Genomic DNA, 21,142 nt, shown 5'->3' with positions numbered 1-21,142 from the left:
GTGTGTGGTAGAAGAACTTAAAGGGTAGACTATTTTCTAAATGGAGAGAAAATAGAAAAAAAACTTTGGCGTCCTTGAGCAGGTTTCCCTAAAGGTTAACTTGCAGATTGAATTTGTGGTGAGGAAGGGAAATGTAGTGTTAGCAATCATTTCAAGAAGACTAGAATATAAAAGTAAAAATGGTGAGGCCTCATTTGGATTATTGTGAGCAGGTTTGGGATCCTTATCTCTGAAAGGATGTGCTGAAACTAGAGAGGGTTCAAAGGAGATTCACAAAAATTATTCCAGGATTCAATGGCTTGTCATATGAAGAATGCTTGATGGCTCTGGGTTTGTATTCATTATAATTCAGAAGAATGAGGGGTGTCCTCATTGAAATCTGTTGAAAGCCCTTGACAGAGTGAATGTGGAGAGACAGTGTCCTTTGGTGAGACAGTCTGAGACCAGAGGACACAGCCTCAAGCTAGAGGGACGTCCTTTTAGAATAGAGATGAGGAATTTCTTTAGCCAGAGAGTGTTGAATCTGTGGAATTCGTTGCCACAGGTGGCTGTGGAGGCCAAGTCTTTATATATTTTTAAGGCAGAGGTGATAGATTCTTGATTGGTCAGGGCATGAATGAATACGGGGAGAAGGCAGGGAGATTGGGGCTGAGAGGAAGTTGGATCAACCGTGATGATGAAAAGACTTGATGGGCCAAATGGCCTAATTCTGTTCCTATATATTATAGTCATCTCCTTTAAATTTTTCCCTTCTCAGTTTAAGCCTGTGACCTCTAGTTATTGGCTGACTGTATTTGCCCGTTATAATTATTTCCACCTCCACAAGTCACTCCTTGGTTTCCTATTCAGTCTTTCAGCTATTTGGCAGGGGAAGGAATAGTCAGTTAAACTGTGTTTATTTATTTTATTTTCGTACTTGAGTATAACAGGTAAGGTAGACGAGCTTAGAGTGTGGATTGGCTCTGAAGATTCAGATGTTAATGCCATAACTAAAACATGGCTGAGGGACTTGTTACCTCTATATTCCAGGATATAGATGCTACAGATGTGGCAAACGGTGTGTATGCAAGTGAGGTGGGTTGTACCCTTTTTGAGGGCATAACAGCAGTACTTACAAGATTACATTCTTGGTGGATTGTCCCGTGAGACCAATTAGCAAAGTTTAGAAACAAGTGGAGGCTCACTAGCAGGATTGTAGTATCAATCCTGCCCCTCTTCCAATAGTCAGTGGGAACTTGAGCATAGAAACAGGAAAACCTATAGCATAATACAGGCCCTTCGGCCCACAAAGTTGTGCTGAACGTGTCCCTACCTTAGAAATTACTAGCCTTACCCATAGCCCTCTATTTTTCTAAGCTCCATGTACCTCTCAAAGGTATCCTATTAAAAGACCCTATCGTATCCGCCTCCACCACTGTTGCTGGCAGCCCATTCCACGCATGCACCACTCTGAGTAAAAATCTTAAGCCTGACATCTCCTCAGTACCTACTCCCCAGCATCTTAAACCTGTGTCCTCTTGTGGCAACCATTTCAGCCCTGGGAAAAAGCCTTTGACTATCCACACATTCAATGCCAATCATCATCTTATACACCTCTCATCCTCCATCGCTCCAAGGAGAAAAGGCCAAATTCACTTCATTTCTTTGGCAGTTTGAATGGGGCATGACTGCGCAAGCGTGTGAAGGTTGGCCTGTGAGACAGCGGGAGATTTTAAAAAGCGAGCAGATTGAGAGGGGAAAGGCCATTTCTTCGGCAGTTTGAACAGGGCACGACTGCACAAGCGCATGGAGGTCGGCCTGTGAGACAGCAGGAGTGTTTAAAAAGTGAGCAGATTGACGGAGCGGGCGGTGGAGTAGTGGGAGACAGAGTAGGAAGGCTTTGGCTCGAGAGGCTTCGGCGAGCAGAGACTGAGGACAAGCTTTTAAGGTAAGCTCCTTTAATTAATCTGATTATGTTAGAAGTAGGTAATGGAAGCAGTCGGATGCTCCATTTGCACTATGTGGGAAGTCAGGGTGAGTGCAATTGTCCCTGATGACTACACCTGTAAAAGGTGCATCCAGCTGCAGTTTCTGACAAATCGAGTTAGGGAACTGGAGCTGGATGAACTTCGGATCATTCGTGAGGCAGAGGCAGAAATAGACTGGAGTTTCAGGGAGATAGTCACCCTTAAAAGTCAGGAGAGGGAAGGGGAATAGACAGGAAGAGCAGAGCACCCCTGTGGCCGTTCTCATCAACAATAAGGATACTGTTTTGGATACTGTTGGTGGGGACGACCTACCAAGGACAAGTTGCAGTGGTTGCGGCTCTGGCACCGAGATTGGACTCTCAGCTCAGAAGGGAAGGAGAGAAAAGAGGAGAGCAGTAGTGATAGGGGATTCGATAGTTAGGGGGACAGACAAGTGGTTCTGTGGGAGAAATTGAGACTCCCGGATTCGCGATACCTGGGATCAAGTTCTCCGTATTCTCAAGAGGGAGGGTGAGCAGCCAGATGTCGTGGTCCATGTAGGGACCAATGACGTGGATAGGAAGAAGGAGGAGGTCCTGCAAAGAGAGTTTAGGGAGTTAGATGTAAAGTTGAAGGACAGGACCTCCAGGGTTGCAATCTCAGGGTTGCTCCCCATGCCACGCGCTAGTGAGGCTAGAAATAGGAAGATAATGCAGCTACATACGTGGCTAAGGAGGTGATGCAGGAGTGAGGGCTTCATGTTTCTGGACAATTGGGCCAGGGACGGTGAGACTTATTCCAACGGGGTGGGTTGCACCAGAACTGGAGGGGGGCTAATATCCTTGCGGGAAGGTTTGCTAGTGCTGCTCCAGGGGGTTTAAACTAGATTTGCGGGGGAGGGGAACCAGTGTGTTAGAGCAGATAGTGAGCTGGAGGAGGATAAAAGTCATGCGAGAACTGCAAGTATAGTGCATGGAGTAAAGCCAGATCTAACATATAAAGAGGCTTTGAGGAAAGAGAAGCAGAATAAAGGGTGTAAAGGTAGTAAGGTAGAAGGGCTAAAGTGCGAGTACTTCAATGCAAGAAGCATCAGGAACAGAGGTGATGAACTGAGAGCTTGGATACATACATGGAATTATGATGTAGTGGCCATTACAGAGACTTGACTGGCACCAGGGCAGGAATGGATTCTCAACATTCCTGGATTTCAGTGCTTTAAAAGGAATAGAGGGGGGAAAAGGGGAGGAGGGGTGGCATTACTTTTCAGGGATACTATTACAGCTACAGAAAGGGTGGGTAATGTAGCAGGATCCTCTTTTGAGTCAGTATGGGTGGAAGTCAGGAACAGGAAGGAAGCAGATACTCTACTGGAGGTATTCTATAGGTCCCTGGTAGAAGCAGGGATACCGAGGAGCAGATTGGGAGGCAGATTTTGGAAAGTTGCAAAAATAACAGGGTTGTTATCATGGGTGACTTTAACTTCCCTAATATTGATTGGCACCTGATTAGTTCCAATGGTTTAGACGAGGCAGAGATTGTTAAGTGCGACCAGGACGGATTCCTGTCACAGTATGTTGACAGGCCGACTAGGGGGATTGCCATACTAGATCTAGTATCAGGTAATGAACCAGATCAGGTCACAGATTTGTCAGTGGGTGAGCATCTGGGGGGCTGTGACCACTGCTCCCTGGCCTTTAGCATTATCATGGAAAAGGATAGAATCAGAGAGGACAGGAAAATTTTTAATTGGGGAAGGGCAAATTATGAGGCTATAAGGCTACAACTTGCAGTTATGAATTAGGATTATGTTTTTGCAGGGAAATGTACTGTGGACATATGGTCGATGTTTAGAGATCTCTTGCAGGATGTTAAGGATAAATTTGTCATGGTGAGGAAGAAAAGAATGGTAGGGTGAAGGAACCATGGGTGCCAAGTGAAGTGGAAAATCTAGTCAGGTGGAAGAAGGCAGCATACATGAGGTTTAGGAAGCAAGGATCAGATGGGTCTGTTGAGGAATATAGTGTAGTAAGAAAGGAGCTTAAGAAGGGGCTGAGGAGAACAAGAAGGGGGCATGAGAAGGCCTTGGCAAGTAGGGTAAAGGAAAACCGCAAGGCGTTCTTCAATTATGTGAAGAACAAAAGGATGACAGGAGTGAAGGTAGGACCAATTAGAGATAAAGGTGGGAAGATGTGCCTGGAGGCTGTGGAAGTGAGCGAGGTCCTCAATGAATACATCTCTTCAGCATTCACCAATGAGAGGGAACTTGATGACAGTGAGGACAATATGAGTGAGGTTGAGGTTCTGGAGTATGTTGATATTAAGGGAGAGGAGGTGTTGGAGTTGTTAAAATACATTAGGACGGTTAAGTCCCTGGGGCCTGATGGAATATTCCCAGACTGCTTAACGAGGCGAGGAAAGAGATTGCTGAGCCTCTGGCTAGGATCTTTTTGTCCTTGTTGTCCACAGGAATGGTCCCGGAGGATTGGAGGGAGGTGAATGTTGTCCCCTTGTTCAAAAAAGGTAGTAGGGATAGTCCGGGTAATTATAGACCAGTGAGCCTTACGTCTGTGTTGGGAAAGCTGTTGGAAAAGATTCTTAGAGATAGGATCTATGGGCATTTAGAGAATCATGGTCTGATCAGGGACAGTCAGCATGGCTTTGTGAAGGGCAGATCGTGTCTAACAAGCCTGATAGAGTTCTTTGAGGAGGTGACTAGGCATATAGATGAGGGTAGTGCAGTGGATGTGATCTACATAGATTTTAGTAAGGCATTTGACCAGGTACCACATGGTAGGCTTATTCAAAAAATCAGAAGGCATGGGATCCAGGGAATTTTGGCCAGGTGGATTCAGAATTGGCTTGCCTGCAGAAAGCAGAGGGTCGTGGTGGAGGGAGTACATTCAGATTAGAGGGTTGTGAGTAGTGGTGTCCCACAAGGATTGGCTCTGGGACCTCTACTTTTTGTGATTTTTATTAACGACCTGGATGTGGTGGTAGAAGGGTGGGTTGGCAAGTTTGCAGACGACACAAAGGTTGGTGGTGTTGTTGGTAGTGTAGAGGATTGTTGAAGATTGCAGAGAGACATTGATAGGATGCAGAAGTGGGCTGAGAAGTGGCAGATGGAGTTCAACCTGGAGAAGTTTGAGGTAGTACACTTTGGAAGGACAAACTCCAAGGCAGAGTACAACGTAAATGGCAGGATACTTAGGAGTGTGGAGGAGCAGAGGGATCTAGGGGTACATGTCCACAGATCCCTGAAAGTTGCCTCACAGGTAGATAGGGTAATTAAAAAAGTTTATGGGGTGTTAGAGGGATAGAGTTTAAGGGTCTCGAGGTAATGATGCAGCTCTGTAAAACTCAGGTTAGGCTGCACTGGGAGTACTATGTCCAGTTCTGGTCGCCTCACTATAGGAAGGATGTGGAAGCATTGGAAAGGATACAGAGGAGATTTACCAGGATGCTGCCTGGTTTAGAGAGTATGGATTATGATCAGAGATTAAGGGAGCTAGGGCTTTACTCTTTGGAGAGAAGGAGGATGAGGGGAGATATGATAGAGGTATAGAAGATATTAAGAGGAATAGATAGAGTGGACAGCCAGCACCTCTTCCCCAGGGCACCACTGCTCAATACAAGAGGACATGGCTTTAAGGTAAGGGGTGGGAAGTTCAAGGGGGATATTAGAGGAAGGTTTTTTACTCAGAGTGGTTGGTGCGTGGAATGCACTGCCTAGGTCAGTGGTGGAGGCAGATACACTAGTGAAATTTAAGAGACTACTAGACAGGTATATGGAGGAATTGAATGTGGGGGATATATGAGAGGCAGGGTTTAAGGGTCGGCACAACATTGTGGTCCGAAGGGCCTGTACGGTGCTGTACTGTTCTGTTTTTTTACTCAACCTATTCTCATCAGGCACGCTCCCCAGTTCAGGCAACATCCTTGTAACTCTCCTCTGCACCCTTTCTATGGCTTCCACATCCTTCCTGTAGTGAGGCGACCAGAACTGAGCACAGTACTCCAAGTGGGGTCTTACCAGGGCCCTATATAGCTGCAATATTACCTCTTGGCTCCTATATTCACTTCCACGATTGATGAAGGTCAATACACCGTATGCCTTCTTAACCACAGAGTCAACATGCGCAGCTGCTTTGAGCATCCTATGGACTTGGACCCCATGATCCCTCTGATCCGCCACACTGCCAAGAGTCTTACCATTAATTCTGCAGGTATGTCAAGAAATAGTTTTTCGAATAACAGGGTTATATTAGTGAATATTTAGATTTCCCTGCTATTGACTGGGCTGGACAGAGGGTTTAAGGTCTGGATGGGATTTAATTTGTGGAATGTGTAGAGGAAAGTTTCCTGAGTTGATATCTCGAAGGCTGTACTTGGGAGGGTACAATACCTTCTCTTTTGCCCTAATGACCATAATTCTATTACTTTTAAGAAGTACCGGTTTCCCCGCTATCCAAAGGTGGAGCGTTCCTATGAAACAGTTTGTAAGCCGAAATGTTGTAAGGCGAAGAAGCAATTACCATTAATTTATAAAGGGAAAAATTCTTGAGCGTTCCCAGACCCAAAAAATAACCTACACGCAAAACGTAAAATAACACAAAGATATAGTAAAAGCAGGAATGATATGATAAATATACAGCCTATATATAGTAGAAATACTGTATGTACGGTGTAGTTTCACGTATCAAAATCGGTAAGACAGCGAGCCAAAATCGATTTGGAGAAAAAAATCAGGATGTACACGCCTACGCACATACACGCATACATACGTACATGCATACCCACGTACACGCTTGTGCACACTACTACCCGCACAAGGCTTCATGGTCATGTTAGTCTTTCTCAGGGTAAACACCCATATAAAGCAAGCGTCTTTTTTTCGTAAAAGCGAAGATCCTCTTTGGTTAGTGAAAACAGGAGGTCTTTTGTAACAGTGAGCTGTCGTAAAGCAAAAGTTCAAAAAACAGGGGCCACCTGTAATGGAAACAGATAGGTCAGATCCACAGATGAGAGTCCAAAATTGGTGCAGGTTTAAATTTGAGAGAATTAAACAAGATCTAATTGTTTTTTTTTTTGTTAAGAGCTTGCTTGTCCATTTGCAGTGAGCCCAAGGAACAGAGGGTAAGAGCCAGCTGCTTTTCAAAGTTGTTATTTGGTTAAGAGCTTGTTACTGTTGTTTCTTGTAGATATGAAAGGGAAACAGGCTGTAGTAGAGCTGCTATTTTTGGGATTGCCTGTGCCTGAGGTTTACGTACTGTGGTTGAGTATATTTTTTGAAGCTTCAGTGTCAGATGATGAGCATAGGCATGTTCTGGCGAAGTTTCCCTTAGAACTGTTGTTCCTATTACAGTAGCTCAAACGTCACAGAGACTGCCAGTGTCCCGATACACTTCAGTTGTAGAAAAGCACTCACTTAAAAAAAAACAATCATTTGGTAACACACAGGTGGACTGGAGGAGGATACTGGTGTGGATGATGCCAGAGCAGATGTGGCTGAAGTTTCTGGAAATAGTTCACATGGTGCAGGATTGATATGTTCCACTGAAGAGTTTGCCCTGAATTAGCAGGGGAAGGCAACCATGGCTGACAGAGAAGTTCAGGATTGCATAAAAGCTAAGGAAAGGACATATAATGTAGCAAAAGTGTGTGGGAAGTTGGATGATTGGGAAGCTTTTAAAATCCAACAAAAGGCAGCTAAAAAAGCTATAAGAAGGGAAAAGATGAAAAATGAGGGCAAACTAGCCGATAACAAAGTAGGATACTAAAAGATTTTTCAGTTATATAAAGAGTAAAAGGGAGGTGAGGGTTGATATTAGACTCTGGAAAATGATACTGGTGAGGTCCTCTTTTGGAAGAGGACAGCGAGGCTTTGAGAAGAAGTGCAGCGGTGGCCATTTTCAAATTGCTTCTCAGATCGGAGTTCTGAGAGGCGGGACTGCGCAGGCGTGTGAAGGAGGCCTGGGAAGGAGGGAAGATATAAAAAGGAGAGAAGGAGTGAGGTAGTTCTCTTTTGGAAGAGGACAGCGAGGCTTTGAGAAGAAGTGCGGCGGCGGCCATTTTCAAATTGCTTCTCAGATCGGAGTTCTGAGAGGCGGGACTGCGCAGGCGCGTGAAGGAGGCCTGGGAAGGAGGGAAGATATAAAAAGAACGCAGCCTTAAGCAGCGGGCAGCTTCGTTTGCGGGCAGCGGAGTGAGCCGGGAGCAGAGTGTAGGGCTTGGGCTCAGAGGGCTTAGGCGGAAGAGGGCACAGTAGGCTTATCTTTTAGTTCTCCTTGTTATTTTCAGTTATTCGGGAAGTATGAGTGTGAGGGCAGCTTCTTGTTCTCAGTGTCGGATGTGGGAGATCCTGGAGTCTCCGAGCCTCCCGGACGTCCACATCTGCGCCAGGTGCGTCAAACTGCAGCTCCTGAGGGACCGAGTTAGGGAACTGGAGCTGCAGCTCGATGACCTTCGCCTGGTCAGGGAGAGTGAGGAGGTGATAGAGAGGAGTTACAGGCAGGTGGTCACTCCGGGGCCACGGGAGGCAGGTAGGTGGGTCACGGTCAGGAAGGGGAAGGGGCAGGTACCAGAGAGTACCCCAGTGGCTGTACCCCTTGACAATAAGTACTCATGTTTGAGTACTGTTGGGGGGGACAGCCTACCTGGAGGAAGTGACAGTGGCCGGGCCTCCGGCACAGAGGACGGCCCTGTAGCTCAGAAGGGTAGGGATAGAAGAAAGAGGACCATAGTAATAGGGGACTCGATAGTCAGGGGTTCAGACAGGCGGTTCTGTGGAGGTGATTGGGAGTCCTGGATGGTAGTTTGCCTCCCTGGTGCCAGGGTCCGGGACGTTTCTGATCGCGTCCAAGATATCCTGAAGTGGGAGGGTGAGGAGCCAGAGGTGGTGGTACATGTAGGTACCAATGACATAGGTAGGAAAGAGGAAGAGGTCCTGAAACGAGAATATAGGGAGTTAGGAAGGCAGTTAAGAAGAAGGACCGCAAAGGTAGTAATCTCGGGATTACTGCCTGTGCTACGCGACAGTGAGAGTAGGAATGGAATTAGGTGGAGGATGAATGCGTGGCTGAGGGATTGGAGCAGGGGGCAGGGATTCAAGTTTCTGGATCATTGGGACCTCTTCTGGGGCAGGCGTGACCTGTTCAAGAAGGACGGGTTACACTTGATTCCTGGGGGGAACAATATCCTAGCGGGGAGGTTTGCTAGGGCTACAGGGCAGACTTTAAACTAGTAAGATGGGGGGGCAGAAATCAATTTGAGGAAACTATGGGAGAGGAGGTTAGTTCACCAGTAGAGCAAGTAAGTAGACAGTGTGTGAGGGAGGAAAGGCAGGTGATGGAGAAGGGATGCGCTCAGCCTGAAGATGTAGGGGAGAAGAAAGAAAAGGATAATAAATTTGAATGCATTGCTAGGGATGAAAAGAGAGGAGGAGGTGGAGAGTATCTTAAATGTATCTATTTTAATGCTAGGAGCATTGTAAGAAAGGTGGATGAGCTTAAAGCGTGGATTGATACCTGGAATTATGATGTTGTAGCTATTAGTGAAACATGGTTGCAGGAAGGGTGTGATTGGCAACTAAATATTCCTGGATTTAGTTGCTTCAGGTGTGATAGAGTAGGAGGGGCCAGAGGAGGAGGTGTTGCATTGCTTGTCCGAGAAAATCTTATGGCGGTGCTTTGGAAGGATAGATTAGAGAGCTCCTCTAGGGAGGCTATTTGGGTGGAATTGAGGAATGGGAAAGGTGTAGTAACACTGATAGGAGTGTATTATAGGCCACCTAATGGGGAGCGTGAGTTGGAAGAACAAATGTGTAAGGAGTGTTATGAAACCAGTAACTGGTTTCACTTACCAGCAAAGATAGATATGTCAGTTGAAGTCCAATGGTACTATTTTCAAAAGTTTTATTAATAAAGGGGCACAAAAATTAAGGTTAATACAAACATTCAGATAACATGCGTCAATACTCAATCTAAAACGCAGGTACATTAATAATCACTCAGAAATAAACTCTTTCGTTGTCTAGGGTATAATACTGAGTCCAATTGGAAATATAAAGAGTCACTCTGAAGTCTGCAGGCTTTTCCCTTTTGGTGTCACGTGTTGGAGAGAGAGAGAGATTGTTAGGAAAAGAGACACTTGCCGTTGTCTTTATGAATCAAACCCTCAGCCTCAGAGGATTTGGCTTCCCTGGTGTTAAATAAAAGCGGTTTTCCGTTGGTTCCAGCCACAAACCCCGCATTCGGAATTTAACGCACGTGGCTTGCTTCAAAATGGCTTCCCGTTCCCACGGGAAGCGGTATCGTGCTTCTTGGTGTCTCCTTGGTGCGTCTGAGGGTCGTCCTCTTTCAGACCCTTCTTTATACTGCCTCACGGGATCTCAGGTGTCAATCAGGTTGCAGGTGATGCAATCTCTCTCTCAACCAGCCCACTTTGCCCGAGGGCTTTACAATGTCCCTGCGAGTTGGCACGTCTGCAGTTCCCAGGTGTCTCCTGAGAACAATGCCGCAGTCGCCAGCTTTTGTCCCAGTGGAATGCGGTATCCAGCACGTTGCTGTCTTTCCATTTCCTGTGTCCATTCAGCCTGTCTCTCTCTCTCTCGGGTCATTGACCCCCCTTTCACTAGGGCTCTTGCAATTCTCACAAAGGAGGGGGCTGGTATCATAACACCTCCCCTCTTAAAAAGGTTTTTACCAGCGGTTAAAACCCAGAGTGGTACAGTCTTTCAGAAATTTTGAATCTAATACAATACAGAAGCTTTTCTTTTCACTACAGAGTAATACAGTTATACATTCAAGTCAGCATCTAAACAGTTAACAAGTACAGTGCCCCTTTAGTTAATATCTTAACATCTTAATATCTTAAAGTCTTGTAGCATCAGACTTCAATTCAATAACCACCTATTTATTTATTGTTTTCAGCCACAAAACTGCGGAGGTGTGATCTTAGCTTAGGTGCATCTACAAAAGTTTATGCGAATACTAATCGTTTCGGTCGGTTTACTTCGCCGGCAGGTCTCCAAAGGTCTGTCTTTATTATTCACAGGCTTTGGCGCAACCCGTAAAACCTGCTTTGCTGTTTAAAAAAAAAATGGCATCCCCATTAACCGTCACCTCTTTTCTGGCAAGTCCCCCCGTTGGGACTTTGAGTAATTTGGCGTGGTGAACTCCCGCCCGCCTCGTTCATCGGGGCTATTTTTTCCAACACCATGCCCCAAACTGTCAAGACCCTTCAGGCTATTTGTTTTTAATTCCAACTCCTCTTTCAGGTAGCATTTCGAATGCAACCTCTTCACACCCCACCCTGGCGTAACAATAGAGTGGGGGGCCCCGCTATTTCCCGACTCACTCTGTGAGCGATCTGCCAGGTTTAAAATTTCTTCCTTCGACTTGGGAACTACAGACTTTCCGTTTCCTTCAATAACAATCCTCATTCCCCCCTTAAATTCGGCATTAACCTTGGCCCCACTCTCGAATACAAACACCGTGGAACTCACACTTCCCACGGTTACCAAGGTTAACCCTTTTCCTACTGAACCAACCCTATCTGATCCACAAAGACGGCCGCCCCGTCCCCCTGAATCAAACACCTCAGACTTCCCCTGAGCTCTGTTACCAGGTTCAGCACCACGTGCGCCCCCATCTTGGACACACTCAAAAGGGACATTGGCCTCTTCCAGGCTTTCAATACCCGTACCTTTTTCAAATTCTAACGTCCCCCGATCCTTCCAGTTACTCTCTAGGCAGCCCCCCGTTGGGGAAGGCGCAACCCTGCGAGCTGAAACAACCTCCTCGGCCATTTCAGCTGACTTCTCCACAGCAAGGATACCCTTCCTCTCTAAGACTGCCCTCATTTCACTCTCGGGACCATCGAGAACACCTTTAGAACTCTGAACTTCTTCAAACAATTCTGCCAAACCAGACAGATTAACCATGTCCAACTCTGGACATTTTAACAACTTTATCCGTTTCTCAACTTTAGTTCCTACCTCTAGGACCTTTCTCTTCACTAAGGGCAGGGCTATTTCCTCTCCCTTACCCCCTTTTACTATACTGCTTTCTGTTTTACCACCCTCGGAACCCTCATGGTACAGGGTCGGTACAAACATCTTGGCCAGATTACCGCTGGCTTCATTTAAACTGTCCTCTTTCTCAGCCGCTTTTTCCGACAGGCTGCGAGTGACCGCGCATGCGCGATAGCTTTGGGACTCTAGGGGCGGGGCCACCGCACTCGCCGGTCGGCGGGTCGGCATCATGGCTGCCCAAATCCTCCCTCCTGCTAACACACTTTGTAACAACGCGACCCACTGCTCTTGTGGCCACTTCTGGTTCACTGCCACCTTTTCAAAAAGCAAGAAATAATTATCAACATCCGTCTCTTCGAACGGAGGTACTACTCTCAGCTCCCGACTAACATTAAACCGCTCTCTCCTTAGCTCCTCCCTCTCTCTTTCTCTCCCCGCTGCCGCTCTCTCGGCTGCTGCTAACTCTCTGATCCGAATTTCATGCTGTCTTTGCTTCTCAGCTTGATCCTGCTCGTTTTCCAGTTCTAACCCCTTCGCCAAATTTAACAAGTCTGCTTTGGTGCTCACCTCTAGCGCCGCCACAGTCGCGTTTTTCATAAATTCACACACGTCCATCTTTGCTGGTTTTTCTGTCTGGCTACCTGCGTACCAGATCCAAATTATTTTTTTTTGACTTACAATCCCGATTGACTGACCTCCCCCTTTTTGGTGTCAAATCCCGAGACGAGAACCCCACTTGTTATGAAACCAGTAACTGGTTTCACTTACCAGCAAAGATAGATATGTCAGTTGAAGTCCAATGGTACTATTTTCAAAAGTTTTATTAATAAAGGGGCACAAAAATTAAGGTTAATACAAACATTCAGATAACATGCGTCAATACTCAATCTAAAACGCAGGTACATTAATAATCACTCAGAAATAAACTCTTTCGTTGTCTAGGGTATAATACTGAGTCCAATTGGAAATATAAAGAGTCACTCTGAAGTCTGCAGGCTTTTCCCTTTTGGTGTCACGTGTTGGAGAGAGAGAGAGATTGTTAGGAAAAGAGACACTTGCCGTTGTCTTTATGAATCAAACCCTCAGCCTCAGAGGATTTGGCTTCCCTGGTGTTAAATAAAAGCGGTTTTCCGTTGGTTCCAGCCACAAACCCCGCATTCGGAATTTAACGCACGTGGCTTGCTTCAAAATGGCTTCCCGTTCCCACGGGAAGCGGTATCGTGCTTCTTGGTGTCTCCTTGGTGCGTCTGAGGGTCGTCCTCTTTCAGACCCTTCTTTATACTGCCTCACGGGATCTCAGGTGTCAATCAGGTTGCAGGTGATGCAATCTCTCTCTCAACCAGCCCACTTTGCCCGAGGGCTTTACAATGTCCCTGCGAGTTGGCACGTCTGCAGTTCCCAGGTGTCTCCTGAGAACAATGCCACAGTCGCCAGCTTTTGTCCCAGTGGAATGCGGTATCCAGCACGTTGCTGTCTTTCCATTTCCTGTGTCCATTCAGCCTGTCTCTCTCTCTCTCGGGTCATTGACCCCCCTTTCACTAGGGCTCTTGCAATTCTCACAAAGGAGGGGGCTGGTATCATAACAGGAGATAGCAGATATTTGTAGTAAACACAAGGTGGTGATTGTGGGAGATTTTAATTTTCCACACATAGATTGGGAAGCTCATTCTGTAAAAGGGCTGGATGGTTTAGAGTTTGTGAAATGTGTGCAGGATAGTTTTTTGCAACAATACATAGAAGTACCGACTAGAGATGGGGCAGTGTTGGATCTCCTGTTGGGGAATGTGATAGGTCAGCTGACAGATGTATGTGTTGGGGAGCACTTCGGGTCCAGTGATCACAATAGCATTAGGTTCAATATAATTATGGAGAAGGACAGGACTGGACCTAGAGTTGAGATTTTTGATTGGAGAAAGGCTAACTTTGAGGAGATGCGCAGGGATTTAGAGAGAGTGGATTGGGTCAAGTTGTTTTATGGGAAGGATGTAATAGAGAAATGGAGGTCATTTAAGGGTGAAATTATGAGGGTACAGAATCTTTATGTTCCTGTTTGGTTGAAAGGAAAGGTTAAAGGTTTGAAAGCGCCATGGTTTTCAAGGGATATTAGAAACTTGGTTCGAAAAAAGAGGGATGTCTACAATAGATATAGGCAGCATGGAGTAAAGGAATTGCTCGAGGAATATAAAGAATGTAAAAGGAAACTTAAGAAAGAGATTAGAAAAGCTAAAAGAAGTTACGAGTTTGGTTTGGCAAATAAGGTGGAAGTAAATCCGAAAGGCTTCTACAGTTATATTAAAAGCAAGAGGATAGTGAGGGATAAAATTGGTCCCTTAGAGAATCAGGGTGGTCAGCTATGTGTGGAGCCGAGGGAGGTGGGAGAAATTTTGAACAATTTCTTCTCTTCGGTATTCACTAAGGAGAAGGATATTGAATGGTGTAAGGTGTGGGAAACAAGTAAGGAAGTTATGGAACCTATGACAATTAAAGAGGTGGAAGTACTGGCACTTTTAAGAAATTTAAAAGTGGATAAATCTCCGGGTCCTGACAGGATATTCCCCAGGACCTTGAGGGAAGTTTGTGTAGAGATAGCAGGAGCTCTGACGGAGATCTTTCAGATGTCATTAGAAACGGGGATTATGCCGGAGGATTGGCGTATTGCTCATGTGGTTCCATTGTTTAAAAAGGGTTCTAGAAGTAAGCCTGGCAATTATAGACCTGTCAGTTTGACATCAGTGGTGGGTAAATTAATGGAAAGTATTCTTAGAGATAGTATTTATAATTATCTGGATAGACAGGATCTGATTAGGAGTAGCCAGCATGGATTTGTGCGTGGAAGGTCATGTTTGACAAACCTTATTGAATTTTTTGAAGTAGTTACGAGGAATGTTGACGAGGGTAAGGCAGTGGATGTAGTCTATATGGACTTCAGCAAGGCCTTTGACAAAGTTCCACATGGAAGGTTAGTTAAGAAGGTTCAGTCGTTAGGTATTAATGCTGGAGTAATAAAATGGATTCAACAGTGGCTAGATGGGAGATGCCAGAGAGTAGTGGTGGATAATTGTTTATCGGGATGGAGGCCGGTGACTAGCGGGGTGCCTCAGGGATCTGTTTTGGGCCCAATGTTGTTTGTAATATACATAAATGATCTGGATGATGGGGTGGTAAATTGGATTAGTAAGTACGCTGATGATACCAAGGTAGGAGGTGTTGTGGATAATGAGGTGGGTTTTCAAAGCTTGCAGGGAGATTTATGCCGGTTAGAAGAATGGGCTGAACGTTGGCAGATGGAGTTTAATGCCGAGAAGTGTGAGGTTCTACATTTTGGCAGGAATAATCCAAATAGAACATACAGGGTAAATGGTAGGGCATTGAGGAATGCAGTGGAACAGAGAGGTCTAGGAATAACAGTGCATAGTTCCCTGAAGGTGGAGTCTCATGTAGATAGGGTGGTGAAGAAGGCTTTTGGAACGCTGGCCTTTATAAATCAGAGCATTGAGTACAGAAGTTGGGATGTAATGTTAAAATTGTACAAGGCATTGGTAAGGCCAAATTTGGAATATTGTGTACAGTTCTGGTCACCGAATTATAGGAAAGATATCAATAAATTAGAGAGAGTGCAGAGACGATTTACTAGGATGTTACCTGGGTTTCAGCACTTAAGTTACAGAGATAGGTTGAACAAGTTAGGTCTCTATTCATTGGAGCGTAGAAGGTTGAGGGGGGGATTTGATCGAGGTATTTAAAATGTTGAGAGGGATAGATAGAGTTGACGTGAATAGGCTGTTTCCATTGAGAGTAGGGGAGATTCAAACGAGAGGACATGATTTGAGAGTTAGGGGGCAAAAGTTTAAGGGAAACACGAGGGGGTATTTCTTTACTCAGAGAGTGATAGCTGTGTGGAATGAGCTTCCTGTAGAAGTAGTAGAGGCCAGTTCAGTTGTGTCATTTAAGGTAAAATTGGATAGGTATATGGACAAGAAAGGAGTGGAGGGTTATGGGCTGAGTGCGGGTAGGTGGGACTAGGTGAGATTAAGAGTTCGGCACGGACTAGGAGGGTCGGAATGGCCTGTTTCCGTGCTGTGATTGTTATATGGTTATAGTAATGGGAGACAAAGAAATGGCAGGTGAACCCAATGAATACATCAGTCTTCACTGTGGAAATCACTAGATTTCCAGAGGTCTGTGCCAGAGACACAGTGCCAGGGGTCTGTAGGATATGGCGAAGGCAGGTGTATGGGGTTGAGTGGAATCTGGGATTGGTTTAATGGCCGCATGTCTTATGGTCTTAAGGACCTGTGGTTTCTGATTGACCATGTAAAGGACTGGTGCTGGAGTTGAAAGTACTTACGGTTAATGGAGAATGCTGAGAGTATCATGCGCAGAAGTTTTGATGAGGTGGTCTCACCTACTGTATAAGTTACAGATAGTCGAATGATGACCAGCAGAGGTAAGTGGAAGAGATGGAGACTGCCTTTTCCTCCTGTGACCAACAAGTGTATTCCTTTGGATGCTGCTGGAGGTGGGGTGTGTGTGGTAGAGATAGCCCATCAGCACAGCAGCAGCAATTAAGCTAATTAGACTGGGTCCTCTGTGGCTCAGCAGAGAAGGGTAGAGGTAGGTAGTGCAATAGTGATAGGATACTCTGTAATTATGGGGACAGATAAGATATTTTGTTGGCCTGAAAGAGATACCAGGATGGAGTGTTAACTCTTAGGCGTTAGTGTGAAAGGTTTTTCAGGGGCAGCAAAGCATTCTCAAATGGTGTACATTGGCACCAATGACACAGGTAGAAAGGGGGATGAGGTACTGTGTTGTGAATGTAGGGAGGGATTGCATCTTATCCTGGCTAGGGGGTTCACTGGTGCTACTTGGCAGCATTTAAACTAATTTGGCAGGCGAATGGAAATCAGAGCACCTGGTCCCAAAGTGATTGAGAGAAAGGTAATGTCACAATCAGGTATTGGACACAATGGGGTGAATGGATTGCAATATCTGTATTTTAATGTTAGGGGTATGATGGGTAAGGGTGATGAACTTGGATTGTAGATAAGTACAGGGAACTATGATGCTGTTGCAGAGACTTGGTTGAGTGAGGGATAGGAATGGATGCTTAATTTTCCAGGATTTACTGTGGAAAGGGCATGGAGGGGAGTTGTATAATCAGGAACAATAATACAGCTGCAATTAGAAGACAAAATGGAGGACTCATCTACTGATTCGAAATAGGTTTGTTTTAAAAGTTTAAAAAAAAAGTAAAATCACAAGGAACTCCTCCACCCTCCCCCAATAGCACAGGGATATTGAGGATGGGGCTGGTGTAAAAGCAACAGGTTTGTTGTAGTGGGTGACTTCAACTTCCCTGATATAGACTGACCTCCATAGTAGAGAAGGTTTAGATGGGGCAGAATCCAGGAGGGTTTCACAAATTAACATGTAGGTAGTCCAACAAGAGAAGGAATTATACTGGACTTGGTTTTGGGGAATGAGCCTCTCAGTGAGAGTGAAAAGTGTTAAGATAACTATAAAATGGTTAAGTATGATGTGAAAGAGTATTAGCTTGGAACAGGGCAAATTCTGAGAGTGCTAGGCAGGAGCTATAGATAGTTAATTGTGTACTGCTTTTTTGGGGGCATGACAATATCAGACATGTGGAGGGTGTTTAAAGACCAACTGCAGAGTACAGACACATATGTTCTAGTATAAAGGAAAAAGGCAAGGATAGCAAAGTAGGGAATCTTGAATTCGAGAGAGATGATGAATTTAGTCAAGGAGAAAAGAGAGTGTATTATAGGTTTAGGAGGCTAAAATCAAACACAGCCCTTGTTAATGATGGGGGAAAAAAAAAGCCAGGAAAAAAATTCAAGAAGGGAATTAGAAAAGTCAGGAGGGACTATAAAATGTCCTTGGCAAGTAGGATTAAAGAGAATCCCAAGGCATTCTATGAGTGAGTGAGTGAGTGTGTGTGTGTGTGTGCGTGCACGCGCGCTCTTAACTCCTGGTGGAGTGGTCAGGGCGCCGTCATGACAAGCTTTTTGCATCGATCTTTTTGGTGATTGCTCATCGTACGACGTGTCTTGGGCATCTGAAATCTGGCGGAGCCCATCCCTCTCCAGGTTTTTTTTTAACAAGGTGGAGTTGCTAGCTCGACACTCAACCCAGGCACGGATGGAGGGCGTGCAAGTGAGCCGGCCGGATTCAAACTCTGGACCTCTCGCCGCGAAGTCCAGCATTGTTGCCACTACGCCACTAGCCGGTTTAACATATCTTGATATGAATATATCAAGAGGATAATTAGAGAATCAGTAGGATCACTTAGGTAAAGCTACTAGGACTTGATGTTTCAATCCCAATGATAAAGTTGACATTGTTGATGTTGGCAGTGGCTTGGAGTGGTGATAAGGAGGGTAGCTATATCATCAGGGTCATCAGGTGGGCATCCTCCTTCTTTGACATTTCGTTGATAAGCCCACAACGTCTCCAGAGGGCTCAACAGTGCTACCTGTTGTCCCAGATACACCCCCCTCAGTTCTGTACCCTCCTGTCTTCATCTTGCAGCCCAGTTGTTGTCTTTCCTTTTAATCCAAATCCAATTTTAATTGCTGCTTTCCTCTGCTGCGTTTGACAAGGACTTGATTGCTTGTTGGAGGGAGACACCCCTCACCCCCACCTTCTTCAATAGACTGGTCGTAGATGTAGCAATGAATCCCCTGCATCCCACTTCTACAGGGAAAATCTTGACCTTCTAGCTTTTCTGAGTAGCTTCAGTTGCCAGTTCAGAGTACTTGGTCTTTTTCCTCTCATAAGCTTCTTCAATGCCATCTTCCCATGGTACTGTCAATTCCACAACATATGCCAGCTTGGCTGTTGTGGACCACAGGACTATGTCTGGCCGGAGTGTTGTAGCCGCAATGTCTGGGGGAAACACAAGCTTTTTTTGCAAGTCCACATCCATTTTCCAATCCCGTGCAATATGCAGAGTGCTTATATCCTTTGATTTTACTTGGTGCTCTGGAGGTTGGCCTGCTGGTGCAAATCGAGTAATGTGGATATTTCCTGCCAATGTTTGTGAGAGAGCGTTTATGGTGGTTTGCCTCTGTTCCAAGATTGATGCCAGCTGTCTGAGAACTTGGTTATGCCGCCAAATATACCGCCCCTGGCTGAGGCTTATGGTGCATCCTGTTAAAATGTTCCTTACTGATCCAGGTGCTTGACAAAGAGAGCAAGTGGGGTCTTCTCCCCACCACTGGTTCAGATTTTGAGATGTTTTGTTGGAGGTCATAAGTGGCTCTGATGACAAAACTTAGCCGAGATCCCTCCATCTCCCAGATGTCATGCCAATTGAGTTTCCTCTTTTCCAAGCTCTCCCAATTAGTCCATTGAAACGGCTCTGGTGTGTCGCTTTGCCTCCTCCTGTCTCCTCACCTCCTCCACCACGAGCTGTCTCTCCTGCACTGATGTTGCCTTGTGCCATTGAGGGGCCTTTGGGACGAGCCCGAGACCGGCTCTCCCATGTTGGACTTGGCCAACCACATCCCTGAAGTGAAGAGCAGACCTAGCACTCTGAAAGGCTTCAGATGGGGTCCACTTCCTCCCCGTTACCACACGGGGGGGCTGCTGTTCGAATAACAGTATCTTCAGATTCAGTGAGGGTAAGGACCAACCTTGCTTTGGTGCATTTGTATTCTTCCACAAGACTTGTAATTGGTAATTCCAATTTGCCGTTCCTGTACAGTCCAACACGTGACTTAAGCATCATGGAAGTCCAAGCCACTGTTTCACGTGTGTGCTGATCACTCTTTCGAGCTTTTTCACCTTGTTGATGGGGATTTCACACACCGTTAAAGGCCACATGAGTCTTGGGAGTATGCCAAACTGGAATCACCACAGCTTGAGTTTTCCTGGCAGCAAGGTCTCGTTGATGCAAGTTATGTACGTATGTAGGGAAAAGGATGGAGCATAAAGTATGCTTGGAAGCAAAGGTTGAGGGTGAAATTCTAAATAAATAAATTACATCAGTAAATTACCAAGGAGGAGAAGGTGGCAGCTAGGGAAATTGTGTGGAGTGGAGCATACTAATGTGCAAAGGAATTTCAAGATAAGGCGGGTGGTAATGTTAGGTCTCTTTTAAGGTGGATTAGTCCTCTAGGCCTCATGAGATACCCCCCAGTTTATGAAGAGAGGCAAGAGATGTTTTCCTACAGCTTTAACTAGTACCCTCATGTACCCGCTAGCGATAGGTAAGGTCCCAACAGATTGACAAGTAGCTAATGTTCTACTTGTTGTGAAGGTAGAGGTGTGGCCACTCTGGGTCAAGCAAATGGTTCAGTTTTTGTCTTGTATGTCCCTATGATTGCAAGACCCCTGCTGGTTGTTAAAAATACAAAAATGCTGTAAGTCTACATCACTAATGAGTCTGATAATGGTGGAGCTGCATAGTGTTTGGTTATTCCATGGACCAAGCGCTTACACCACAGAGTTGTCATCAACTGCTACAAAATTCCTGAAAAGGATGTGCCAAAGTGATAGTGAGAAAACAGAAGCGCAGTAAGTGAGCTGGAATCTGCTTGACAAAAAGCAAAACCCGTTAGGCTGGCTTTCATGTCAATACATCTTTCCAATGTTCAATCCCTGGAAAACAAATTGGATTACCTATGTCTGCGGTGGGCCAAATGCAAGATGAGGATCTGCTGCTTGCTTATCCTTGCAGAAATGTGACTCCAAGGCACCACCCAAAACACAGCCATCCAGCCAGAGGGACCTGCCTCTTTTTGTGCAGATGGAAATGCTGTGATCTCTGGTAAGATCCGCGGGGGAGAGCTGTGTATCTATATATTAACAAAAAACTGGTGTGTGGTGTGTAGTAGCAACCCTCTGTTCACTGCTGGTAGAGTTCTTAACAGTGAAGCGCAGGCCCTACTATTTAAAAAGGGAGTTCACTGCCATTATGATTGTGGCTGTCTATATTCCTCTTTGTACTAATGCTGTGAAAGCAGTGTGTAAGCTGTACAGAAACATCAGTGATGTGCAAACCTCACACCCCAACGGATTCTTTATTTATTGGGAATTTTAATCATGCAAACTTAATCCTACCTAAATTTTATCAACTTTGGACTTTGCTAGCACTTGTTGGGGAGAACATATTAGACCTGGTTTATACTAACATCCA

The 21,142-nt window shown here is 45.4% G+C and overlaps 1 protein-coding gene across 4 annotated transcripts in view; it reads left to right on the top strand.

Moving 5' to 3' along the window:
• The window catches only part of ryk (receptor like tyrosine kinase), a 334,382-nt gene that overhangs the window by 69,274 nt on the left and 243,966 nt on the right, over nt 1-21,142 (top strand). The window contains exon 2 of one of the 4 annotated variants that reach the window (XM_073040550.1): nt 6,072-6,169. The exons of the other annotated variants lie outside the window; for them this stretch is intronic. The gene's annotated coding sequence lies outside the window, so the exon portion shown is untranslated. The remainder of the gene's footprint in view (nt 1-6,071; nt 6,170-21,142) is intronic. 4 annotated transcript variants of the gene reach the window in all.

Source organism: Hemitrygon akajei, chromosome 3 (genome assembly GCF_048418815.1).
Source record: "Hemitrygon akajei chromosome 3, sHemAka1.3, whole genome shotgun sequence".
Classification (NCBI taxonomy): Eukaryota; Metazoa; Chordata; class Chondrichthyes; order Myliobatiformes; family Dasyatidae; genus Hemitrygon; species Hemitrygon akajei.
This window is presented reverse-complemented; position numbering and strand designations above follow the sequence as displayed.